This window comes from Vicugna pacos, chromosome 1 (assembly GCF_048564905.1).
Source record: "Vicugna pacos chromosome 1, VicPac4, whole genome shotgun sequence".
NCBI lineage: Eukaryota > Metazoa > Chordata > Mammalia > Artiodactyla > Camelidae > Vicugna > Vicugna pacos.
Genome location: NC_132987.1, coordinates 16,593,841 through 16,620,594, shown reverse-complemented (window position 1 = coordinate 16,620,594; position 26,754 = coordinate 16,593,841). Strand labels below are relative to the sequence as shown.

At 37.6% G+C, this 26,754-nt stretch overlaps 1 protein-coding gene and 1 long non-coding RNA gene across 2 annotated transcripts in view; both read left to right on the top strand.

Moving 5' to 3' along the window:
- The first annotated feature begins 4,386 nt into the window (after positions 1-4,386).
- On the top strand, positions 4,387-4,922 carry LOC140692367 (uncharacterized). Its single transcript, XR_012067988.1, has 2 exons — positions 4,387-4,476; positions 4,718-4,922. It is a non-coding gene; the product is annotated as an uncharacterized lncRNA (long non-coding RNA).
- A 538-nt stretch (positions 4,923-5,460) lies between these two features.
- Positions 5,461-26,754, top strand: part of STAG1 (STAG1 cohesin complex component) — a 335,040-nt gene continuing 313,746 nt past the window's right edge. Inside the window, exon 1 of the mRNA XM_031678031.2 lies at positions 5,461-5,681. The gene's annotated coding sequence lies outside the window, so the exon portion shown is untranslated. The remainder of the gene's footprint in view (positions 5,682-26,754) is intronic.

Here is a 26,754-nt window from a genome sequence, read left to right as displayed (position 1 = left end):
AAATGCAAAACTATAAAACTCCTAGATGCTCCTAGATGATAACATAGGAGAAAACCTAGATGACTTTGGGTAAATTGATATCTTTTTAGATACAACACCAAAGATACAATCCATGAAAGAAATAATTGATGAACTGGACTCCAGTAGAGTTAAAAAAAAAAAAAAACAGCCTGCAAAAGACAATGGCAAGAGAATCAGAAGACAAGCCACAGTATGGGGAAAAATATTTGCAAAAGACACATCTAATTAAGGACTGTTATCCAATATATGCAAAGAACTCTTAACAACTCAGCAATATGAAAACAAACAACCCAATTTAAAGATGCACCAAAGACCTTAACAGACCTCTCACCAAAGAAGGTATACAGTGGCAAATATGCATATGAAAAAATGCTCTACATCGTATGTCATAAGAGAAATGCAAGTTATAACAATGAGATACCACTATACACCTATTAGAATGACCAAAATCTGGAACACTGACAACACCAAATGCTAATGAGGATTAGCTATTCTGTGGAACAGCAGAAACACTTTTACATTGCTGGTGGGAATGCAAAATGGTACAGCCACTTTGGAAGGCAATTTGGCAGTTTCTTACAAAACTAAATACACTCTTACTGTATGACATAGCAATCACACTCCTTGGTGTTTACCCAAAGGAGTCGAAAACTTATATCTGCCCAAAGTCCTTCATAGGAATGTTTATAGCAGCTTTATTCATAATTACTAAAACTTGGAAGCAACCAACATGTCCCTCAGAAGATTAATGGGTAAATAAACTATGGTACATCTGGACAATGAATTATTATTCCACATTAAAAAGAAATGAGCCATCAAGCCATGAAATGACATGGAAGAAGCTTAAATTCATATTACTAAGTGAGAGAAACCAATTTGAAAACGCTACCAACTATATGACAATAGAAAGATCAGTGATGGAGGAGAAAGGATGAACACACGGAGCAGAGAGGATTTTCAGGGCAATGAAAATACTGTTATATTATAATGATGGATATATGCCATTGTATATTTGTCCAAACCCATAGAATGTACAACAGCAAGAGTGAACCCTAAAGTAAACTATGGACTTCGGGGGATTATGATGTGTCCATACAGGGTCATCCTCAGTAACAACTGTATCATTTTGGTAAGTGATGTTAATAATGGGGGAGGAGGCTATACATGTGTACAGGCAGAGGGTATATGAGAAATCTTGGTAACTTCCTCTCAATTTTGGTGTGAACCTAAAACTGCTGTAAGAAAAAAATAAAGTCAGGGTGGGAAAGGATAAATTGGGAGTTCAAGATTTGCAAATATTAAGTGCTATCTATAAAACAGATAAAATCCAAATTTCTTCTGTATACCACAAGGAACTATATTCAATATCTTGTAGTAACCTATAATGAAAAAGAATATGAAAAGGAATACATAAATATATATATGACTGAAACATTATGCTGTACACTAGAAATTGACACATTGCAACTGAATATACTTCAATTAAAAAAAGAGAAAAAATATCATTTAAAGAAAAGGCTTCTGTGAAAGGAATACCATCATCTGTCATGAAACAAGTTGGCTGAACATCTCTGTTTTTTAAAATTTTAAAAATTTTTTTTAAACTTTTTTTATTGAATTATAGTCATTTTACAATTTGTCAATTTCCAGTGTAGAGCACAATTTTTCAGTTATACATGAACATACATATATTCGTTACATTTTTTTCGCTGTGAGCTACCACAAATCTTGTATTTATTTCCCTATGCTATACAGTATAATCTTGTTTATCTATTCTACATATGCCTGTCAGTATCTACAAATTTTTGATCTCTTACTTTAAGCAGGACTCTAAGGTCAATGGAATAACTTTGAAACCTTCTTCATGCTAAAATTATCCAGAAAGGAAAAAAACATAAGTTTAGCCAAATTAAAAAAGTTCTGCCATCTAAATAGTCAAAATAGCTTTTCATGTTATAAGGCAAAGTTCTTCTTGTTATTGGTTAATAAATGTTAACCATTTATCCTATAATGCATTTATATTACATTTACATTACATTGATGTGTAATTTTGTAAATACAATTTTAAAGTTTCTAATATTAAATTGAATATTTTATATTATACTTTCAGACCAGGCTGGCTAAGAGATTGAGTTGAAATAAAAGTCTAATGGGCATATGCCTTCTTCTTTAGACATCTAACACATCAACCTGAATCTTCAAAGTGGGCCAGGTCTCATTTCAGATCATTTGAAGTGAACAATGAAGTTGAAATTTCAAAGGGCACAAAGAAACTTGGACTAAACAAATGCTTTTTCTATTGATACTTTATTCCCTATCCCAAACAAGATTTAAGAACTCTTAGCTCCTACCTACACTAGTTCTAGGTATTCTTTTTTGATATTTTGTTCACATCTATGACTTGAAGCTGTTCATGCAAATTGTGGTGTTTGAAGATCTTTGTCAATAACTTCGAAATCTTGATTAAGGATTTCATGAAAGCAGAGATTCCTGCAAAATGTGTGAATCTGTAACAAAGTAATGTGATAGGACCTGTTACTTTATCTCACCAAATAATTAAGGGTTGAATGTAACTGAAATTACGCTATTAAGAGAAATTTTAAAAATTTGAATAAAAAAAGATGCATTATCACCATTACATCATGTACTCCAGACCATGCCACAGCTGCTTTTCGAAAAGTCAAGTGTCCCTTCCTGTGTGAAGCCTTCCTGGCTGCACCACTGCCTCCAGCTTAAACTAATTATTCCAAGGTGCCTCGACCATAGCATGTTTACCTGGGTTGACTGGGTTGGTTATGATACCTGACTTCCTGACCCCAATGTAAGCCCCTCACACACATAACTGATCTCTATATCCCTAGGACAGAACCCTTAAGGTTGCTAAATAAACATTTGTGGAATGAGTAAAAAAAAAAGATGCATTATTTTAAATGTTGAATTTTAAGCTGGAGTTTCCTGGCAAGTAAGCTAAATATGAGGAATGTTAGTTAAGGAAAAAATCAGGAACAGATAGTAATTTAAAGGGACTTTTGCAGAGAAAGAATGTAATAGAGAAGAACAGAAAGCTAGGATTTGAACTATGGGTTGGAAGAAAGGAGGAGCCAGCAAAGGAATTATAAGACCAGTAAACCAGGTAGGTTGTTGATCCCAGGAATTCTCTTTAAAAAGGAGGAATGAGAAAATGGTTGTAAGTTAGGACCCTTGTGACCTGAAAGCGTGAATTTTAGTTTGCTGTTATGGGTCAGATTGATAAAAACTAAGCAATAAAGTGGAAATGAGGGTGGTTGACTGCTTCTTTTGAGAAATGTGACAATGAAAACAAGGTTGATAGTATAGCAAGTGGAGGAAGTGTTGCAGGACACAATGGGGTGGCTAGTCGACATGGTGACGCACGGGTTGGTAAAAGAATTTACCAAAGATAAAGTACGGGAATAGAAAGGAGTTTATTAGGGTATGCTGTCATAGGCAACAGCGGGCCACATAGGTGAGGGGTGCCTGTGTGAGCACCAAGGGCCAGTTGTTGGGGTGTTTTATAAGGTAGGGTTGCAAGGTGCCTGATGGGCTTGTGCGCAAGTCTCTGATTAGTTGTAGGTGAGGTAAGAGGTTTAGGGTTCCTGAAGGGTGGTGGAGTCTATGACTCTGATAAGGTGGGTTGAAACAAGCTAGCCAGAACTACTGTGAGATTAGGCATTCCCTAAGGCTATTAGTTTGTTAAGGAAAATACACCCAGTAAAGAATGTACTTTAGCCCAGGAATGGGGGTCGTTGGACGTGGAAGGACGTCAGTTGGCCCAACAGGGAGTAGTAGCACTGAAATTTAAAAAATGACAATGAAAACTGTTGAAAAACAAGCCAATGGCTAAAATGTTGAAGATATAAGACCCTAAGTAGTGGTGGAAGGAAGAAATGAGAAGGGATAGCATTTGCAGTCCAGGGAGAAGAACTAGCTTTGGAGCGTAGGGGATTAATTTGGTGACAATGTTAGAGGTCATGAACAGGGTGTGGCTACATATATTTTAAGATGGAGAGAATACCAAACCGAAATTAGAATCCCATAGCTTTGATCCTGGAAACTATATGATTTAATCTACTAATATGGATTGGGACTGGCAACTTAACAAAGAAAACTAGAAATAGTTCTTGTGGAGAAGATGAGGGGAAGTCAACCAAACAGGGGTAAAAAAATTATAAGTGGGAGTCCAGTCACGAATTAATTCCTGGCCAGATAAGTTGTGACTTCCTCCAGTGAAAACCCACACCTTGTGACCCGTGGGAGAGAAAGCAGGAAAAGGGATAACCTACTGGGGACGGGCCCTTAAGACTATAGAGTTGAGCGATTCTAAGGCAATACTGAAATAGAGCTGGCTATGGCAACAGAGAATTTAGTCATAAATGGGGCTGATGACCTAGGAGATTAAGGATTCACTTTTGTATTGAAGTTACCAATGGGTGAAAGGTAGGCGCCACGGCCAGGAGAGGCGGGTGGAGACTAAGTAGGAATAGGAGACATTCAAAGGCATATTTTGCTCTTGGTCTCACATTAGTCAATTGTTTCCCTTTTGGCAGCTAAAAGGCTAGAATTCTCCCGTCCATTTTAGAGCTATTGACAGTAGTCCTAGGCTGTGGGAGGAGAAAGCTGATTCCAAAGCTGAGGCTGTATTTTCCCAGTCTAGCTGCATTCTTTTCTCACTAACTAGCCAATGCTGCCGCCTTATGCAAAGCCGGCACGACGGAGAGGATCTGCTTTACAGAGGCAGGGACGACGCCAATCGGCCTGGGGCGGGCACTGCTGCGTCTAGATCGGCGGCGAGGGAGGTCCCAAACAGTTCTCGAAACCTTTTCACCCTCGCCCGGGAAAGCGCCTCGTCAACAGTCAACAATAAATCGCTAGTACAATGCTAAGCTCTGAGGCCCTCGTTAAACCCAGGAGAGGCGGGAGCATGGCTTTGCGCCGCCACCCCCTCGCGTTTCCGCAGAGCGCCTCCAGGGCGGAGGATGGAGGCAACCGTACCCAGGCGGAGCTGCGAGGAAGCGCCAGTCCCGCGGCCTGGGGAGGGGCTTCGGGGAAGGGGCCGGGGGCGGGTTTCCCTCCCAGGTCTCGGAAAAGCTCCAAAAATGGCGGGCGGTAACTCGACTAGCCGGGCGCGCAGGCGCCACCGTTGCCATCCTTCCGCCCGCCTCAGACGGTCCACGAACCGTCCACAGCGCCCTCACCAAGAGGTATGCGGCGCTCGCGATTGGCTGAGCCGGGCCAGCGCTCCGTGCTGGGGCCGGGCCGCCACGCAGTGGCCACGTTTCCCGCCCCGCTGGTGCGCGTGCGCGCAATCCCCACAGGAAAGCGTTTGCGCGCGTCCCCGCCACGGCCCCCAGCTCGCGCCTCAGCTCCCTCCCCTTTCCGGGCAGGCCCGTCCCGTCAGCGAGGCAGTAAGCGCCGCGGCCAGCAGAGGGCGGTCGGGACCCAAGTCTGCAGCGGCGCCATTGGCGTGTGGAAAATGCCACCAGATGGCGGGTTAGGATTGCAGCTCCGTTGAAGGCGCGGCCCCCGCTCCCGAACCCCCGGCGACCACCCCGTAACAACCCCCCCACATCGGGAATAACACACCGGAGACTTTTGGGGGGAAACTAGGTCGACGGCCGGCGGCGCCCGGATGGGCAGCTGAGGTGAGTGCGGGCGGCGGCGACGGCGGCGGGGGGCGGGAAAGAGGGGGAATGCGGCGGCCGCGGCGCGGGGGCTGGAAGCGCCGATCCAAGATGGAGGCTGGGAGAGAGCGAGAGAGCGCGAGCGGGGAGCGGGCGGGCCGGACGCGGGCCCCGCGCGGGGGAGGGAGGCCGCGCGGGCCTTTGCGGGGCGCGGCGGTCTCCCGCCGTCCGGGCGCCGTGGGGGATGGCTGTGGGCGCGGTGAGCACCCCGGAGCCCTCGTCGCTCCCCACCCCTCCCGCGGGCCCCGAAAATTGTGCCCCCGCCCGCTCGGGCACTACGGCGACGGGCGCGGAAGCCTTTGTGGCGCGCTCGGGCCCGCCGCCAAGCCCGCCCTCCGCCCCCCCGCCCGGACTCTCGGGACTCGCCCGCGCCCGGCGGGGCCCAGCCGAGGCGGGCTGGTGAGAATGCCGCCCGCCGCCCTGCGTTTCTGCGGTGTTTTAGCGGCAGAGTCGTCACATGACAACGAGCTCGCTTCGGCGGAGGGGCCTGGGGGTCGCTCGGCGTGGCGGCCGGCCCAGGCCTCTTCTCGGTGGGGTGGAGCAGGGGGCTGGCGCCTGGGGGCAGAGGGGACGTCGAAGCTGGGCTTTCCCGCTATCTGCCCTCCCCGCCCCCGACGGAGGCCTCCTTGTGAAACGTGTCCAGGCCGGAGCACTGCCCCGCTAGTTTGTCAATCCCACGGGAGACGAGGCCAATAAAAGTTGTTTTCCCTCCTTTCTCGGGGTGGGGGCGGGTGAAGAACTGGGAAACTGAAGTGCCTGGAGTTGGACCTGGGCCTTGATTGGAGAGTCCGAACTGGGTGCATCTTGTGTACTGTAGGGACTAAGAAATTTTCAGGTCTTAGGATTGTCATGTCACCCCTTCTATCCACATTTGAAATGTTATCGATTCTCTTCACATTGCAGAGAATCGTGCCCCGGGCGTATAAATCATGGGTTGGTTTTGGACGCTTATAGACTGAAAACAATGCTGTTTGTATGTAACGATAGTGAATATTTGCTGTTAAAGTTGATGTTAGGATGATGAAAATAGTTTATTCCTACCGTGGTTGTGACTGGAAAGGACTTTATGTTGCATCTCTTAACAGTGTTTGTGAAAGTATTTGAATTCACATAAAGAAAGTTGTGTGATTTGTAACTTAATGTGTTACTTAACTCCACCTTTTAGTTTCTGTGCGTTTTTTTTTTTTAAGAAGATTGCAAATTCTGATGGTGAAGCACTTAGGGAAATATACACAACAGTGAAAATAAAAACAACTTGTGTACTGTATTATATATTGTTCCATGTTCTCCTATTTATAATGTACTAAGAATTCCAACTAAAAAAATTTGTCCAAGAGGGGAAATAGTGAAAGATTCGGAAAGATTACTTGTTTTTGATCTTTGAGAATAGTTGTAACACAAATGTCTGCCATCTAAATAAAGTTCCAGAAAACCGACAAGTGTTTTGTAAAATTTTGTAAAATGTAAAATTTTGTTTACATTTTAAAATGTACATTAAATTTATTCAAATGGTCTACCAGTGGTCAGTTTTATAACCAGACTACTTTTGATTGGAAATTTCTCAGTATCCACTTCAGTTTTGATGTCCTGACAAAGCTCTTGAGGCAGTATTTATATAAATATGAAATATGAAAAATTCTTATGCTGCTAGGATTGCTTCCTTTGAAGACAGTAATACAAGTACTGTTGATTTGAATGGCTCTTTTAAAGCCTTAAGGGGGCTGTGGTATGGAGGAGAGAGAGCCTTGGACTGAAGTTCCCTTAAACATTCCCTAGATTAGTGATCTTTGGGATGTCACTCTTCCAACCTTACTTTGCTCATCACTGAAATGAAGGTAATAAATTATATGATAGTTGTATAATAAGATTTGTGTAAAAAAGCCCTTCTTAATTATTAAAACTTTAAAAATGTATGCAAGTTTATACAGTTTTAATCTTTTTTTCCTTGATTCTGGATCTGTATATCTTCATAATCAGTGCTATGAGGAGATGTAATGCATCTAGAAGAAAAGATTTCTCTTCCTCCTTTTTTCCCTTGTCTGCTTTGTCCTGTATTGAGAGAATGTTAGTTTTCTTTTGATGTATAGTGAAGTGCCACAAATTTAGTAGCTTAAACAACACCTATTTACTACCTCATAGTTTTTCTTTTTTTTAACTCAGCAAATATTCATATTAAGTACCTGATAGATACAATGCTAGGCATAGATCTTACCTTGAAGTAAAGAGAATAAAAATGCTATTGCTTATATTCAACAAACTCTAGGTAAAGGAAAAAGTGGTAGAGGACTGAAAATTGGTAAATACTTCCTCTGTTCACAGTTTCTATAGATCAGAAATCTAAGTACTTCATAGCTGTGCTGTTTGTTCAGCATTTTACCAGGCTAAAATCAAGATATTAGCTGTGGCTGCAATTCTCATCTGAGGCCAGGGTTTTTTTTCATGCTGATTACTTGTTGGCAGAATTTCCTTGTGGCTGTATGACTGAAGTTGCCATCTTCTTGCTAGCTATTGGCCAGGGACCTTTCTCAGTTGTATACCATGTGTCCACATCATGGCTTCTTGCTTTCATCCAGGGAAGCAGGAGTCAGTTGCTCTGGTTTCCTCTGTCTCTGACCTCTGGACTTCCTTTTAAGATCCCTTTATGAAGCTGATCTGATAAGGTCAGACCCATTCAGGATGGTTTCCTTTTTGGTGAACTCAGCTGATTAGGGACCTTAAATACCTATGTAAATTCTATTTGTTATATAAAAATCACAGGAGTGATATCCCATTATACTTAGAGGTCTTTCCCACACTCAAGGGGAGGGGAATATATGATGGTGTAGGTCATTGAGGGTCGTTAGAATTTAGCCTGCCATGGGGAACAAAGTATCTTTACATTTGCTGTTTTAGAATTTGAATGTACAAGGAGAGTGCACAGGCAGAGCACTAACCCCACTTGGTAAGTTTACTCATACTTGTTTTGTCTTTTCTTCACACTTTTTCCTTTTCATATTTCCTGGTACCTCAGTTGAAGTGCCTCCATCTATAAAAACATTTTATTGTGTTTAGAGGAAATTAAAAATAAAAAGTAAAAATAAAATTTAAGTAAAAAGAAGAAAGACAGTAGAGATTATGTAATTTTCATTGTTTGATACCTGTTGTTTTGCTCATTTTAGAGATGAGATTGACTCTCTGGGGAGTTAAGGAATTTAAATGTTTAAGATCACACGCCTGTTTAAGTGGCAGGTAGATTCATTCGCTTATTGCATCAGACAGTTGCTGTGGTGTGATTGGTTCAGCAACTTTTGAGGAGGAAATTCTTATGAAAAAGAATAGTTATTTAAAATAGAGTAGGGGTATTATTGGCGGACAGAGAGGGTAGCAGAAATTTGGTCATGATATATAGGAGATTTAACCTTCCAAAGCAAAATATTTTTGAGGGGAGGCAATTAGGACAGTTTTAGTTAAGAATAACAAGATTTAGTGGGGGAGGGCATAGCTCAAGTGGTAGAGCACATGCTTAGCATGCATGAGGTCCTGAGTTAAATCCCCATTACTTCCATCAAATAAACAAATAAATCTAATTACCTCCCCTCCAAAACAAAAACAAAACCCAACAACCAAGATTTAAAAAAAGAAGGCAGGAAGTAAAATTGTTTGGAAGATACAGCTTCATTTCTTAATAGGTGATATAGTAAGGGCTTGGTAACTATTAGCCTAATTAAAATATGAATCTCTAGAATTTAGATGGTTCTTGCTACTGTGACACTCTGTAGGAAAAGTATGAAGCAGAGACTTAAGAGGATGTTCTTGCATAAGCCCAAGTAAGCTGATTCTTAAGGTGGGATAGGGCTAATTAGGGTGTGTCTACAGAGAAGGAGGGATCAACTTTTTGTCATTTTGATAGTCAAGAGGGTAGCATCCCAGTTTCCTATCTTTCAGTGATGAGAGAAACCTTGTTTTATTGAGAAGTGTGATTCTTTTTAAGTGAGCTTTGAGTAGGTCATAGTTAGACCAGTTGCTTTACAGAATCTTTTCTCTATACACTAATTCATCCCTTATTGCTTCTATCAGATTTCTTCATCCTTTTCTAGTTCTGTATTCTTGCCAGTTAGTGTTTGAAGGAAAGGTCAAGTCCTACCTTCCTTTTTTTGGGGGGGAGGGTGATAATTAGGTTTTTATTTATTTATTTTTAATAGAGGTACTGGGGTTTGAACCAAGGACCTTGTGCACGCTAGGCATGCACTCTACCATTGAGCTGTACCCTCCCCTACAAATCCTACTTTACATTCCTTTGTGCTGTGGGCCTAAATGATGTACCAGTTAGTTTTGCCAAATGCCTCTAAGTAGTTTTGCTTTGATTAAACAGTTGTAGTGATGGCTTTTAACTTGCTAGAAGCTCACAGTTACAAAAACATTTTATATTGTGGCCCAGTACAAACACGCACACAGTGGAAATAAAAGTTTCAAGAAGTAACGTTTAATCTTTATGTAGTACTTGCTGATATTTTTACTTTATTATATTTTTTAAGATTAAGAATACTGGTTGCAACTCACCTATGTGATATCATGACTTGCAGCAACCCACAGTTGGAAAAGCACTGAATTATAATCTCCTTCGTAATTGGGAGAGTGCAAAGTAAAACCGTAAGAAGAAACTATTTCACTTACATCAGATTGCAGGTATTAAAAATTATGATAGTATCAAGCATTGATGAGAATATGGAGAAATTAGACTCCAGCTTTTGGCATGAGTGTAAATTGACATAGTCATTTTGCAGAAGAATGTTTTATCTAGTAAATTGAAGAATACATGCACCTTAAACCTAGCAGTTATTCTTCTGTCTTTATATTACTGATGGGAAAAATTATTGTATGTTGGGATACATGAACAAAAATGTTCTCAGTAGCCTTGTTTGCAGTAGGCAAAATTTAGAAACAAAGTGTTCGTCATTCTACCACTGGCTTTCAAAAATCAGTGGTTTTAAAATCTTAAAATAATTTGTTTTAATGTTAATATAATTTTAATACTTAGGATAACCTCATTGGTCACAGCGTATTATCCATTTTAGAATTTGGGGATATTTCTTTGTGAAGGATATTGCTTTGTAATTTTCTTTGGTTGTAATGTCTTTGGCAGGTTTCAGTATTAGGATTACAAAGGCCTCATAAAATAAGCCTAGATGTTCCCCCTGCTTACTGAAAGGCTTTGTGTGATATTGATATTCTTCCTTGACTGATAGAATTCATTAGTGATACCGTCTGGACTTTTTTTTTTTTTAGTGGGAAGACTTGGTAAATTCAAATTCAGGTTTTTTTTAACTCAGATTTTGTTTCATCTTATGTCAGTTTTGTTGTATTTTTAAAGAAATTTGTTGACCTAAGTTGTTCTCCTTTGTTATCCTGCAAAAGTCTGTAGGGTTTGTAGTGATATCTCTTAATTTATGGTGGTATTAATATGTTCTTTTTTTTTCTTGACGAGTCTTATTCTTGGTTTATCAATTTGTATATTTTTTTCAAAATAACGTTGCTAATTTTCTCCGTTCTTTTTTTCTCCCTTATTTGCTTCTGTTCTTTATAAGTTTCTTTCTCTCATGTATTTTGTTTTTCTTTTTCTAGTTTCTTAAAGTGTGGTCATAGATTTCAGACATTTCTTGTTTTCTAATAAAAGCATGCAAAGTTACAGATTTTCCTCTAAGCACTCTGCAGCATCCCAGAAATTTTGATATTTTTATTATTTAGTTTGAAATAGATTTTAACTTGCTTTGTGATTTCTTCCTTGACCCATGGATTACTTAAAAGTGTTTTGTTTAATTTTCAAATATTTGGGACTATTTTAGACATCTTGTTATTGACTTCTAATTTAATTTCATTTTGAGATCAGAGAATATATTCTGTATGACTTTAATCTTTAAAAATTTATCAATAAAACAAGGCTTGTTTTATGGTTCATGTGGTCTGTTTTGGTAAATGTATCATGTGCAGTTGTCAAGTATAGTATTCTGTAAATATCAATTAGATTAAGATGTTTTGGTAGCATTTTTAAAATCGTTTATGTCTTTACTGATTTTTTATTTTTGCGAGGTTTTTTGGGTCTACTTCTATCAATTACTGAGAGGGATGTTAAAATATCTAGCTGTGACTGTGGAATTATTTATTTCTCCCTTAATTCTGTTAATTTTTGCCTTATTTATTTCATAACTCTGTGGACACTCTGGTAATAGTCTCCATCTTAAAATCTACTTTTTAAAGAATTAATATAGCCACTCCAACTTTCTTGAGTTTACTATTTCAGTAGTATACCTTCTTCTATCTATTTACTAAAACTCTTTTTCTTTATATTTGAAATGTGCCTCTTGAAGGTAACTTATTTTGAGTCTTGCTTTTTTATTCTTTCTGACAGTATGAAAGTGGAATCTCTCACTTATAATAAATGTTGATTATGTGCTAATGCCTGTTAAGAACTGTGAAAGTTCTGAGATTTTACCCTACTTTCAGGCTGACAAGTTAACCTGCCACAGTTTAATAGAGTCATGAGTCTCCTCGGTCGGAGATGAAGAACAGTGCCTAACAGCAATAGAAGTAGCCAGAGTGTCAATATTTGTATCAGATCTTGAACCCCCATTACTTCACCCTAGTGTAAAGATGTGACACTTTTGCACATGCAGTGGGTGTGTTAGAGAAGAGGACTCCCAAGCTTAGAGGAACTCATGTCATTATAATGGGTTATAACTGTGCCTTGCATTTTCTCTGAGGGAGATGGTATTTCTCTTTTCCAAGATTGTTCACTATACAAATATACTTGAAAAGATTGAATCAAAGGAACTTGGTGCTTCTGTTTTTAAGATGTGCAGAAAAGCAAGAGACCCATGGAGAACTGTCTTTCAAAACTGCTCAGTGAATTTTCTCAATTTCCCCTATGTTATTAGTTTAGGTTTTTCTTCTATTTTTTATGTTGCCCCAGTCTAGCTATCCAGCTCTGTCTCTGCACTGTACTTTTCTATGGGTTTTATACTGTCACCAAATTGATTACATACTTGTATCCTCTCCCGCCCCCACCATGTCTATGTTCTGGTGTATAATGTGTGTGAAAGAAATACTCAGTGAATGTTAACTGTGTGTCAGTAAGCATTTTATAATAACTCTGTAAAGAAATTATTATTATATTGATATTATCTGTTTTACAGTTTAGGTTAAACTTACTTAGTCGTAAATTAAATTAGTTAAGTTTATTAGATTTGATTCAAACTCCCAAGTTTGTGATGTGGGAGGAGCACATTGTAGAGAAGCTTTTGGAGTATTCTGTTTCTTGATTTTAATAGTAGTTACATGGAGTGGTCACTTCATAATTCTTTAGACTATTACCTAGATTTTTATGTATTATGCTGTATTATTGATGTAGTTCACAAAGAAAGGAAAAACAGAAGAGCAGATAAGCATGGAGCAGTAGGACCTGTCTGTGTAAAATCTTTCCTGATAACTTCAGCCAACATTTATCACCTGTTTGTATTTTCATTTATTGCAAATGCCTTATTGCATTTATTGTTAGCACCATAAGATTTGGTTAAGTGTTGGTATTCATAAGGCACAGTATTTTGTGGACTAACTGTTCCAAGGCCACACAAGTAATAAATAAGCCAGGATTTACACCTAGGCTTACTTTCAGAACCCAGAATCTCAGTCTCTTAAAAGGGCATTTTTCTCTCAGTCCTTATTTCTGCTTGTTGAAATCCTTTGCATTTTGAAGTTTATTTTGCAGAGATTTGGTTTTCTTTCCTTTTCCACCATTTAACAGTTATTTAGTCTTGGGTAGAACACTTTGTGTCTAGAGGCCTCAGTTGTCTCATCTCTATGATGGGAATCCAGTTAAGATTCTTTCAGCAAATATTTATGTGAGTGCCTGCTTCACGACTAGCAGTGAGTAGGCTTTGCTTTCAACAACTTCTGTTCTATTGGGAGAGATTAAAAACCAAAACCCCAGAGCAACAAAACAAGCAGGGATAATATATGAAGTGTTGTGGAGAGTGTTAGGTTCAAGATACTTTGGAAACATAAAGTGCGAAGGTAAAAGGACATGCCCTTCTCCTTGTCAGGTTCCCCCCAAATAATAGATTCTTTTTATGTGTCAGGAAATTACAAACATTGAGTCAGAAGAGTTTTTCATGGTAGTCCCTTTTTTTTCTAATTGAGGTAACAATAATTAAGCATTACTTGTACTGTTTTTAGGCTCTCTGATGAGATTTCTCTTCATAATTGTTGAGTTGGTTTAAAGGTTCAGGTAGAGGTTTGAGACACTATTACTGTCTCCTCAGTCTTAGAGAGGCAAGAAAAAAGTGTTTTATGCGTAGTCTAGCATGAATATGTTTGACCTGATTGTCTGTTTTGAGGTACTTGATTCCCTCTGCTGTCCTAAAGCTCTGTTGATCTGACTACATCAGGTTACAATGTTTTTTCTTACCTCATTTAGACTTCAAGAGGTAGTCTTCCTCTATTCTCTAGCAGAAATGGTACAAAGTAGCTTATGTACAGAAATCCTTGTGACATAGTGCAAGATATAAAAGCTAAAGAACATCTTAAGCTGTGTTTTACTTTATGGTTAAAGCCTAAATTAATTTTTGGAAAGAAAATGCTTTACTCTGTACCTTATACTGTTAGGAATGGTTAGAAAGTTTGTATGTTCACAGATGAAGGAAGCACAATCACATGATAAATGGCTAAGAAGGCCATTGTCTATTGTCCAAGAGAGTTCCTGGCACCCGAGTCACACTGCCTGTGTCATATTCTGACTCATCCCCTTCCTAGGTACGTAAATTAGGCAAATTCTTTAACCTCTAAATCTCAGTTTTCTCATTTGTAAAATGGGAATAATAAAAGCACGCCTTATAGGTTGCTGTAGAGGTTAAAAAGTTAGCTTTTAACTATTGGACTATATTGTATTGTATATACATCCAAAGGACATTAATCTTAATTGTAAAAGGTGAATAAAATAGTCCAGGTAAATCATGAGATTGCTTCCCAGAAGCAGAGAATTTTAATTAATTGGTTCTTAGCAAATAGAGCTAGCAGGTTCTTATCAGCACATAGAGCTAGTTTAATAATAAACTCTAGTAATGAGAGTGGTTAGAGGATAAGGTACTCTGGTTAACTGAGAGATGAGGGTTATAACCAGATTTTTCTCCTTATTGCTAAACATTTTTAAAAAATTAGGCTCTTTCTTTCTTCAGAAAGTACTGTATCCTGGAAAGGCATTATAATGCTTTCTTGGTAATTGAGAAATTTTGATGACTCTATCAGGATTTTTAACTTAAGAATATTAGTTTTGCGTGTATAATTTTGTAAACAGACTAGAAATGAACCTTTACCAAGAGCAAAACATCTTGAAAGTTACCTGTTTGAATAAGTTCTTAACCAAAATACAACGGTAGATGGCTGATTTTCCTCTAATAAAAATGGGGTACAGGGAACAAAACCCTGGTTAATCTGAGTTTTTAAAAAAGTTATGGATGTCTAATATTTTATTTTATGAATGTAAAAGGAGCATGATGTAGGAGAGAGAAAATGAGTGTAGGGCCAGAGACCTGAGTTTTAATTACAGCTTACTACTAACTAGCTGTGTGTCTTTGAGTCATTACTTCTCTGAGCCTCAGTTTCTTTACTATAAAATTGATGTCTTGACCTAGTTTCCAAGATTCCTGTAAAATTTATAGTCCCTGTTGAAATTATCAGTAAATCAACTCTGAATCGGGTCATGCAAAGTTTTTGATTTGGAAATCTTTAGTTTTGAAAAAACTAAATGTGTTTGTTATCAGTAGGCTCCTTTGTCTTCTTATCTCCCAACTGGTTGTGAATTTGTGCTTTCCCCTAGCTGTTAAGTGTACAGACCAAAATACATTAATATTTAGATAGTATTTATAGTTTTTGGTTCCAGCTATGGGTGTGTGTTGGCTTCTTTATTTGGTGAGAAAAAGATAGACTAGCAGGTGTCTTCATATAATTTTATTCATTGTGAGTCATTCAGACATTTATTGAACATCTACAGTGAGCCATACACTGTGAATATAAAGACATTAAAAGCACAGTTCTTGTCTTCCTGATGTACAGAAAAGGCAATTCAGGACTCAACTTAGGTGTGATAACCTTCTCCAGAAATCCTTTCCTGTAGCCGTATTCCTCTTTCCTCCCTCTCTCTCTCCCTTTCTCAAATCCAGAGTTGCTCTTTCTTTTTGTTTCAGCGGTATCCTGCATCAGGGCTGCCATGGCAGGTTATGGGATTGGTGCTCTACATAAAGGTGCCCTGGCCAAATCCGGATTTTATTCTGCTTGACAAATTGTCCATTTGCTTTTTTACTTTTTTCCAGTTCATCTTCCCAGAGGAGGCCTTTTCTCCCAATTCTTACAAAAGAATCTGTATATGGTAGCAGATATCTACACTGTGCATTGGTGTACATTAATAACATTCTGTAGTGTGTTTTTTTGGCAGCCAAAATTTTTATAGTAGGTAATAAATGCCTTGAGGTGGGTTGTTTAAGTGAGCAAATGGTTTATGAAGGCAAATTCTTCTGTAAATTTTAAGGAAAGTTGAAGTTACCCAGGCAAGGGTGATTTGGAGATGGGAGTGACATTCCATGTGAATATAGAGGGACAGTGTTGTGATCTGGTGTTGGCCAGTGATTCTTAAATTGTGTTCCCTGCACCAGCAGTATCAATATTACCTGGGAACTTGTTAGAAATGCATGTTCTTGGGCCTCACCCCCGTCCAACTGAATCAGGAATTCTGGAGATAGAGACCAGCAATTGTGTTTTAACAGGTCCTTCTAGTGATTCTGATGCAGGCTGAAGTTGAAGAGCCACTGCCATAGCCCACTTCCTGAGGAACGTTAGTTGAGTTTGTTTTAAGAGCACAGGGTTACCTATAGAGGAGTGATTAAAATATAAGAGCTGTATACAGTGACCAGTGCGTAGTGTACCAAACTAGAGTTTGAATTTTGTCCTTATACCAATGACTGCACAATAGAATCACCTGGGAGCTTTAAAAATGTACCACAGAATGGTTGGGATACACCCCAGAGCAACTGACTTCAAATCTTTGACCTTCTGATGCACAGAGGGTTGTGAAGTAGATAACTAACAGAACTTTGTTACTGATTGTAATAGTATACGCATTTATTGAGAATGTGTCAAATACTGTGTCGAGTAGCATGATTATTAAATAACACAGCAATCGTACGTAAGTATTACATTTCACAGAAGAGGTAGAGAGGTTAAGCACCTTTTCCCAATATTACCTAGCTGGGAAGTGGTAGGTTTGAGTCCAGGTTTTTGTAACTCTAAAGTCTTAACCTCTTAAGGAATTTTTTTTTTAAGTGAGGTTCCCGAACCTTAGGAGAATAGTCATATTTTAATTTTCACTAGCCTCTAAGTGAGATTTAGCATTTTCTTCAGTTTTAAATGTAGGCAACACCACTCCTATTCAATATAGTCCTGGAAGTCCTAGCCACAGCAATCAGGCAAGAGAAAGAAATAAAAGGGATCCAAATTGGAAAAGAAGAGGTAAAAGTGTCATTATATGCTGACGACATGTTACTATATATAGAAAACCCTAAAAGGTCCACACAAAAGCTACTAGAGCTGATCGAAGAATTCAGCAAGGTAGCAGGTTACAAAATTAATGTTCAAAAATCAGTTGCCTTTCTTTACACTAACGATAAATCAACAGAAAAAGAAAGTAAAGAAACAATCCCCTTTAAAATAGCACCCAAAGTAATAAAATATCTGGGAATAAATCTAACCGAGGAGGTGAAAGAATTATACACTGAAAACTATAAACCATTGATGAAGGAAATTAAAGAAGACTTTAAAAAATGGAAAGATATTCCATGCTCTTGGATTGGAAGAATCAATATTGTTAAAATGGTCACACTGCCCAAGGCAATCTACGGATTTAATGCAATCCCTATCCAATTACCCAGGACATATTTCACAGAACTAGTACAAAACATAATAAAATTTATATGGAACCATCAAAGACCTAGAATTGCTAAAGCATTACTGAAGAGAAAGAAAGAGGCTGGAGGAATAACTCTCCCAGACTTCAGACAATACTATAGAGCTACAGTCATCAAGACAGCATGGTATTGGTACCAAAACAGACATATAGACCAATGGAACAGAATAGACAGTCCAGAAGTGAACCCACAAACCTTTGGTCAACTCATCTTCGACAAAGGAGGCAAGAATATACAATGGAATAAAGACAGTCTCTTCAGCAAATGGTGTCGGGAAAACTGGACAGCAGCATGTAAAACAATGAAGCTAGAACACACCCTTACACCATATACAAAAATCAACTCAAAATGGATTAAAGACTTAAACATAAGAGAAGATACAATAAACCTCCTAGAGGAAAACATAGGCAAAACATTATCTGACATACATTTCAAAAATTTTCTCCTAGAAGAAATAAAAGCAAGAATAAACAAATGGGACCTAATGAAACTTACAAGCTTCTGCACAGCAAAGGAAACCAGAAGTAAAACAAGAAGAAAACCTACGGAATGGGAGAAAATTTTTGCAAGTGAAACCGACAAAGGCTTGATCTCCAGAATATATAAGCAGCTCATACGACTCAATAAGAAAAAAATATACAACCCAATCCAAAAATGGGCAGAAGACCTAAACAAGCAACTCTCCAAGGAAGACATACAAATGATCAAAAAGCATATGAAAAAATGCTCAATATCACTAATTATCAGAGAAATGCAAATCAAAACTACAATGAGGTATCACCTCACACCAGTCAGAATGGCCGTCATTCAAAAATCCACAAATGACAAATGCTGGAGAGGCTGTGGAGAAAGGGGAACCCTCCTGCACTGCTGGTGGGAATGCAGTTTGGTGCAGCCATTGTGGAAAACAGTGTGGAGATTCCTCAAAAGACTAGGAATAGACTTACCATATGACCCAGGAATCCCACTCCTGGGCTTGTATCCAGAAGGAAATCTACTTCAGGACGACACCTGCACCCCAATGTTCATAGCAGCACTATTTACAATAGCCAAAACATGGAAACAACCTAAATGCCCATCAACAGGTGACTGGATAAAGAAGAAGTGGTATATTTATACAATGGAATACTACTCAGCCATAAAAACCGACAACATAATGCCATTTGCAGCAACATGGATGCTCCTAGAGAATGTCATTCTAAGTGAAGTAAGCCAGAAAGAGAAAGAAAAATACCATATGAGATCGCTCATATGTGGAATCTAAAAAACAAAAACAAACAAACAAACAAAAACCAAGCATAAATACAGGACAGAAATAGACTCATGGACAGAGAATACAAACTTGTGGTTACCGGGGGGAGGGGGTAGAGGGTGGGAAGGGATAGACTGGGATTTCAAAATTGTAGAATAGATAAACAAGATTACACTGTATAGCACAGGGAAATATACACAAAATGTTATGATAACTCACAGAGAAAAAAATGTGACAATGAGTGTGTATATGTCCATGAATGACTGAAAAATTGTGCTGAACACTGGAATTTGACACAACACTGTAAAATGATTATGAATCAATAAAAAAATGTAAAAAAAATGTAGGCAACAAATCAAACAGTGGTGTGAGCAATAATGTGACTTTGGTACCAATAGAAATCAAATATTTTCATATTAAATTACAGATGTTGCAGATAATCTCAAAGTATCTTTTATCCTAATCAGTACTTTAAAATATGGGTAATTGTTAGATCCACTTCTGGGTCTTTCATTTACTGTTAAAGAAGTACATATAATACTGTATCACAAGCTTACTTTTCTCATATGTTAATAATATATTTGAACATGATTAATAACAATTTTCTTTTCTAAGCATGGTACCCCTTGCTGAGAGAGAGCGTTTAGTAGGGTAAGGTAGACAGAGAATAAAAAATCCATTTTTTTTTTTGGTTATCTCTATATGGTAGAATAGAGATTCTTATAAAAGACAGTCTCTTTTTGTCCCTACTTCTCCTTTATTTGACTAGTTTAATAAGACAGAAACCCAAGTTCTTCATTATGTGTCAAAGTTATTAGATTAAAAACTACTTTGGATTTGAGTACTTTTTTTCTAAGCACTTCCTAAGATGATATGCACTATCTCATCAGGCATTCTAACTATCCCTGTAGTCTGATTCAGTGCTGTTTAATAGAACTTTCTGCAGTGACGGAAATGTTTTGTATATGTGCTATCTGGCATGGCAGCTATTAAATAGAATCATGCAAAGAAATAAAATAATAATAACAGCAATGTAATAACATTAATAGCTAACAACACTTCCTATATACCAGGCACTACTTAAGCATTTTACATATATTAACTTTCATGATCCTTAACAACAACCGCATGAGGTGGGCACTATTGTTAAGTCTCAGTTTGCAGATGAGGAAACTGAGGCACAGAGAAGTTAAGTGATTTTCCAAAGTTCACATAGCATAGTTTATTAGCAGAACTGGGTGGCATTCAGGTTCTGGCAGTTTGGCTTCCCATTATAATATAGTCCTTTATCGCTTTCCTCAAACCCCCAAATGCATATACAGAATGCTATCAGAAACAGTACATAAAAAGGAATTTAAGATAAATTATTTTGTTTTAATTACTAGGTAAAAGTTGTACAGTACTTTATAGGACTCAAGTGACTAGTTTATTTCCTGTAAGTAAACTTGTATTAGATGTATTCGGTATTTTTAGTAACCAGTATTGATTTTGTTAAACAGCAATTTATATTTTTCCCAAGTTTAATTTAAAGCTAGCTTCAGAAATTGAATATTCATACGGTTATTTTGTTTACTGAAACTAATAGAAGTATAATTCTGAAGTCATTTTATGATGAATTGACTTTGGTTAATGGATATTTAGCTTCCTTAGTCAGCATACATATATGAAAAACTAACCTATGTTATACCTAGCGTAGTATGTTATGATGCTTCTGGAGGCCATAAGGGGAGAAGTATCTCTTAGGTACAAAATTCTATCCTTACCATATTCAGGGTGAGCTGGTGGCAGAGTAATATTAAAAGGGGCAAGAGAACTGTCATGTTTTCCGTTGTCTCTATAGTCATTGTGGTTGGTGCTTTACATACAAAGTTATTTATTGAATATAAGCTGTTTATAACACTCTCCCAGTGCTTTAGATTTAGTACATATGTCATTAAATCTGCAGCTAATGCTTTAGAAAACATGTTGATGACAAAGACAGTTTACAGATGAGGGCTTTGTTAGGCTCTTCCTCTCCCCTCCACTCTCCTCTCCACTTCAGGGAGATGATTATAAATATAGGTGGGAAATGAGAAGGGAGTGGTGCTAAGGTTATTATTGCCAACTTATCTAGTACTTAAGGTTTTCCAGTTATAAATATGTTCATTTCATTTTGCCTAGTTGCTGAAAGTAAGGCAAGCAAGGTATTTGTCCTCATGTGAGAGGCAAGTCAATAATCAGGTAAACAAAATAACCATAAACTGTGATAAAAGCTATAAAGAGAATAAATGAGGTACTGTGTTGGGTAGGTAATAATGGGATACATAAACAGAGAAAGTCAGGAAATGCATTGTTGAGGATATGAAATTTAAGCTGACTTTGCACATAACCTGGTGAAGAATGGTCCAGGCATAAGGAGCAGTAAAGGCAAAATCTCTATAGCAGAAATGGCTGTGGTATTTTAGGAATTGAGAGGTCATAGTGACTGGAGGGAGCATAATGCAGGAAGAGTATAGTAGCATCACATGACATTAGTGGGGTAGGCCAGAGTCTGGATTACATAAGGTATGTTTGGGTTAGTTAAAGACTCTAAGGAGTGCAGTTTTATTGTAAGTAAAATGAGAAACCATTGGAGAGTTTTAAGCAGAGAAACATTAAAAAAAAATCCCTCTAGGTCAGTGATTCCCAACTGTGGCTTATATTTTTCTTCCCAGGAGACATTTAGCAATATCTGTAGACATTTTTGGTTGTCATTAGTGGGGGTGATGGTGTATACTACTGGCATTAGTGGGTAGAGACCAGAGATATTGCTAAACATTCTACAATAGTACAGGACAGCCTTCTCCCACAAAAAAGTATTGGCCCAAAATGTCAGTAGTGCCAAAGTTGAAAACTTTTGCTCTAGCTGCTGTGTGAATGTTGGATTGTGATGAGGGTGGAATGAAAGAGGGGAGGGTTAGGTTAGGTTGTTACAGTATCCAAGTGACAGGTGATAGTGCCTTGGATCATGGTTGCAGTGGAGGTAATAATGAGAAGTGTCATGATTCTTTATGTGTTTTGGAAACGATGAGTCAAGGATGATCTCCAGGTTTCTGACTTTAATAACTGAGTGAATGGTGGTACCATCCTAAGATGGGAAAGGGCAAGAATGAAGGGTTCTAATTTTTTAAAATCTTACTTCATGGAACCTGAGTTGCTATTAAGAGAAGACACAGCACTGTTTTATGTACAATAAGAAGGACCATGCCATATGCCTGTGTAGTCTATAATTGGTAACTCCAGCCACTCATTGCTTTGAAATCTTTTATCTGTTCTCAGAGATTTGACAATTTCTTCTGCCTTTATTTGCATTGCTTGGCATGTGATAGGCTGTCCTTTTGCATGTATTTTAGTAACGAAACGTAATACAACTTCATCTACTTGTGGTGGTTCTCATGTCTCATAAGTCACTCTTGTTACTTGGCAGGAAAACAGGGATTATTACAATCAGTAATGAAATTTGATTTGCTGTTCTCAATTTTTGTACCTTTGTACCCAGTAACTTTTCATTTCAATACCAAATAATAGGGTAATATTTTAAAAGACAAATTTTAAAGGTAGTTAAGCTCAACATGCATAAAACTAACAATGCAAATAACAACTGATGACAGGGTGAATAGCTGTGACTGAGTTCATGGATGAACAATGATAGCCATGCTTGATTATTATCTGTCCAGCACAATTATAAAATACCATTGATTAGGAGGTGCATCTTTACCTCAGAAATGTTAAAATCAGGGGGAAATGTATATATTAGAATGGGTGAAATATAGCAGATGATGAGAAGCATCCCATACCAGCCCATTTAACATATGATATGGGTTGAAATGGATTAATAGCACCACTGGTGGTACTACTGTTAAAAGCATAAATGGTTTATGTGGATGGAAGCTGACCTTCTAAAGACCGCTACTAGGTGAAAATTTGCATTTGCAATGAGCTATTCAGACAGTGATAGAATTTGTTAAAAGAATAGATACAGAGGGCAACAAGTAGGAAATTCTACAGAATTTGTAGAAGCTATGTAATGAAATTAAAGCAATGAAACTCTGTGTATATGTGTGTTTTGAGGTGTATGCCAATACTAGCAGCACAGTTTTACAGAGTAGTGGTATAGGCAAATCTATGTTAATTTTTTCTTGAAAACCTAGCTGCCATTTTTTTCACATTGCACTGTAATTTCTAGCTTAACTTGAACAGCTTTGGAAAAGTTTCTTAATAGTTTTGCTGCATTATTTTAAAAGGACAGTAACCATCACCTAAAACAGATACTGAAAGTTTATTAACCAAAACAAAGTTGCTGTGTGTATAAATGGTGCAAGCGCATGTGTATGTGAATACAATTTCTTTGACATACAAAACCCAAATCTCTTAGCACCACCATGTTTTAGCAGGAATGCAGCTGTGGCTCTTTAGTCTAAACCATAGCTAGACATCCCAGAAACATCAGGTACTCCTGTGAGATCTGATAGTGATTTTTATTGTTTTTTGGCATGATGCTCTCCTCCTCCTCCTCTAACCACATTGGTTAAGTTGCAGATACCTTAAACTACGGTTTTATCTTACCTGGTTGGCATTTAATTAAATGCAATTTGTGTGTGTGATAAACTGTGATAATTCAGATGTGGCTTTCTTTTTTTATACTATGAAGTGCCTTTAGGATAAGGACATGTTGCTTTTGTGTTCCGCATAGCAACAGAGCACATTTCTGGACAAAATAATAGACACTCAATACTTAAGTTCTTAAATTCAACCAAATTGAATAATTTAGATTTGTATCATATACTAAGCTTGATTTTTATACTTTAAACCTTTTTATTAGAGATTCATAGCAGCTTCAGATACACTAAAAACATCATTCTTTGCTGAGATTAATTCCTTTATTGTGCTATTTGTTCCTAAATCTTTTCAGCCACCTTTTCCCTGTCTGTTTTATTACTTCATTCATTATAAACTGTTACCACTTTCACTTTGAGGTCAAGCTAGACAAAACTTGGAAATAGGAAGTGATTCTTTTGTCATATGACTTCTCTTTAAGCAGATACACACACACGAACTCTTGTCTATTAAAGGGTGATATACTGATGTGTGTGGTAACTGATTTGCTTACGGTAAGATTTTTGGTAAAGGTTTATTGATTCACTAAGAAATTTGGAAGTTTCCTTACTTGATTCAAAATATCACTAAAAAAATCATTAGATTTACATAGAAATATCAAGGAACATATAAATTTGCAGTTAAAATATTTTAAACATTTGACCTTTTACATTTGGAACCTTTCAAGTTTGCTTAAAAAGGAAATTTGAATTCTTAGGTTGGAACATTTCGTTTTCTAAAATAATAAGAAAAGGTGGTACTTTGCTATAAAAGACCTATTCATGAATTTTTGCATATGTTGTTGAGTTTATTGATTCCTTTTGAACACAGACATTGACAGTTCCTTTTCAATATTATAGAGCCCTCTGGTCCTTAAACACCTCTTTTGTCCCCTTCCTGTCTTAATTTTCTTCTCTAGCCTGGAACCTTATTTAGCTTTTGAAATATGTTGAGCTGCTTTGCACTTTTGTCTCTTCATTGCACCTGTCTAACCAATACTCAACCACAGATCAGTTAATCTTTTTGATTTCTGTGTACCTGGCTCTGACCTGCTGAGCACATCTGGAGAAAATCACAACTTTGCAGACTAGAGCCATTAAATATTCATGTTTCCCAGTCTTAATTGGACCCTCAGCATTACCCAGTGATCCTTCTTTGTCCCTAGTTAGTTCTTTCTCGTTTCTCATAGCAGTTACTTAAAAATTTCTGCTCTCTTGTAGCCCCCTTACTCTAATCTTACCCTGTCCTTCTCAGTAGATGACCTTATCTATTTATTGAGAAACTTGGATTTTATTATAATTTTATTTCTGAAAGATGTTGAAATGAGGCTAAGTAGAGATTAACTGTCTATGACATTTTGCTGTGCCCAACCCTCGAAGGCATACAACAAACTAAGATAAAAAATTTAGAACAAAATTTAAGATATGTATCTTTGTGATAATTTTGGTTGAATCTACTGTGGGATAATTTTAGTGTAAAAATCACTTTTTCAATTATAGTTACCTTCTCATAGTAGTTCTATATTTTAAAATTGAAGATTAAAGGAAGTTCTTCTGTGTTGTATTAAAGTTTCCCATAAATATCTTATGACAATTTTTAAAATTGCATTATAACATGTTAATACATAAAGTTCATAAGGTTGATAAAATTTTACCATGTAACCACCTCCAACATTTCCAGCACCCCCAAAGGTTCTCTGTATCTCTTCAGTTACCTCTCCTTCCCCTCCAACCTATTTCAACTTTTGTAGCCATCAGTTAATTTTGTACTTTATTGTCTGGTTTCCTTTGCTTAACATGATGTTTGTGAGATTCATCCATATTATGGCATGCATCAGCAGTTCTTTTTTATTGCTGTATAGTGTTCTACTGTATGAATACAACAAAATGTATTCATGCATTTTTTTTGTGCTTGGACATTTGGGTTATTTTCAGTTTTTGGCTATTATCATAAAGCTACTGTGAACAATCTTCTACGAGTCTCTTGGTGAACATATGCCTCCATTTTTGGGGGGATACATATACTAGAGTGGAATTGCTGGATCACAGTATACTTTTTTCTTTTTTTTTTTTGGTTTTATCATTCTTTTTTTTCCCCCACAGTATACTTCTTAATACCACTTTTGTAATGGAACCAAATCATTAACATCACCCCTACCTATCTGTAAGCAATTTTCATTTCTTTTGATAAAGAATACAAAAAGACCATTAGATTTTCCAATAAGATTCTAAAAGAAGACACTTGTTTGCTTTCATTTACATGTAAAATTAAAATTCTTCACTTGGTTCCAAATGGACCTATTTTTGTTTCTGTTAGTACTTACTTTAGTATTGTTTATAAATTTCTTGGTTTTTTTTTTTTTACTTACATTTGACCATTTCTCTCTATTATAGTTTATCTTGGTTCCTGTAAGATTATCTATCTTATTTATTAGAGGATTTCTCTGATTGCTCTTAAGACTGCCGAAAATAATCATTGGTTTGTCTGGCCAAAGTTCAGGCTTTCTTGGTTTTATTGGGTTGGCTTTTTAGACACTTGTAGTGACTGAAGTGGAAGGAGCAACTGAATTTGGAGACCAAATACCTGAAATAATAATCCAAGTTAGTCTGTTTATTAGCAGCATGTCCTTTTGTGAATAATTTTTTCCTCATGGCCTCACTAATATTGGGAATAAGCATGTATGTCATGGTCATCTCAGAGAATGTTGGATTAGTAAATGAGCTAATGTAACAGTGCTTTGTAGACTATGAAATATGAATATAAGCAGTTGTCTTTTGGGGGAGACATTTTGTACATTTGCAGATTTCTGAGCAGCATTCATCTAGTTTATAAAACAAACAAAATACAAATTGCAGTTTTCAGAGGCATGCAGCAGGGCAGGAGAGTCTCTAGGGAAGGCTGACGGCTTCATGAGTTAGTTCTTAAGTGTGGCAGGAACTGATGAAGTATGTACCAGACTCTGGTTCTCAGAATTGATATGTTTAGAAGTTCAATTTATTGTTTACATATAGGAATGATTTAAGTTTCAGTGATTTAGGTTTTAAGTGAAGTCTCAACAAGTATAAATCAGCGTGTTAGATTATTGATACACAATGAGAAGAAATGTAACCTTCAAATGAAATCGACTGTCTCTGCTCACCAGTCATTGCATTCTCCTCCTGTAGGAAGATCTGTGTCAAAC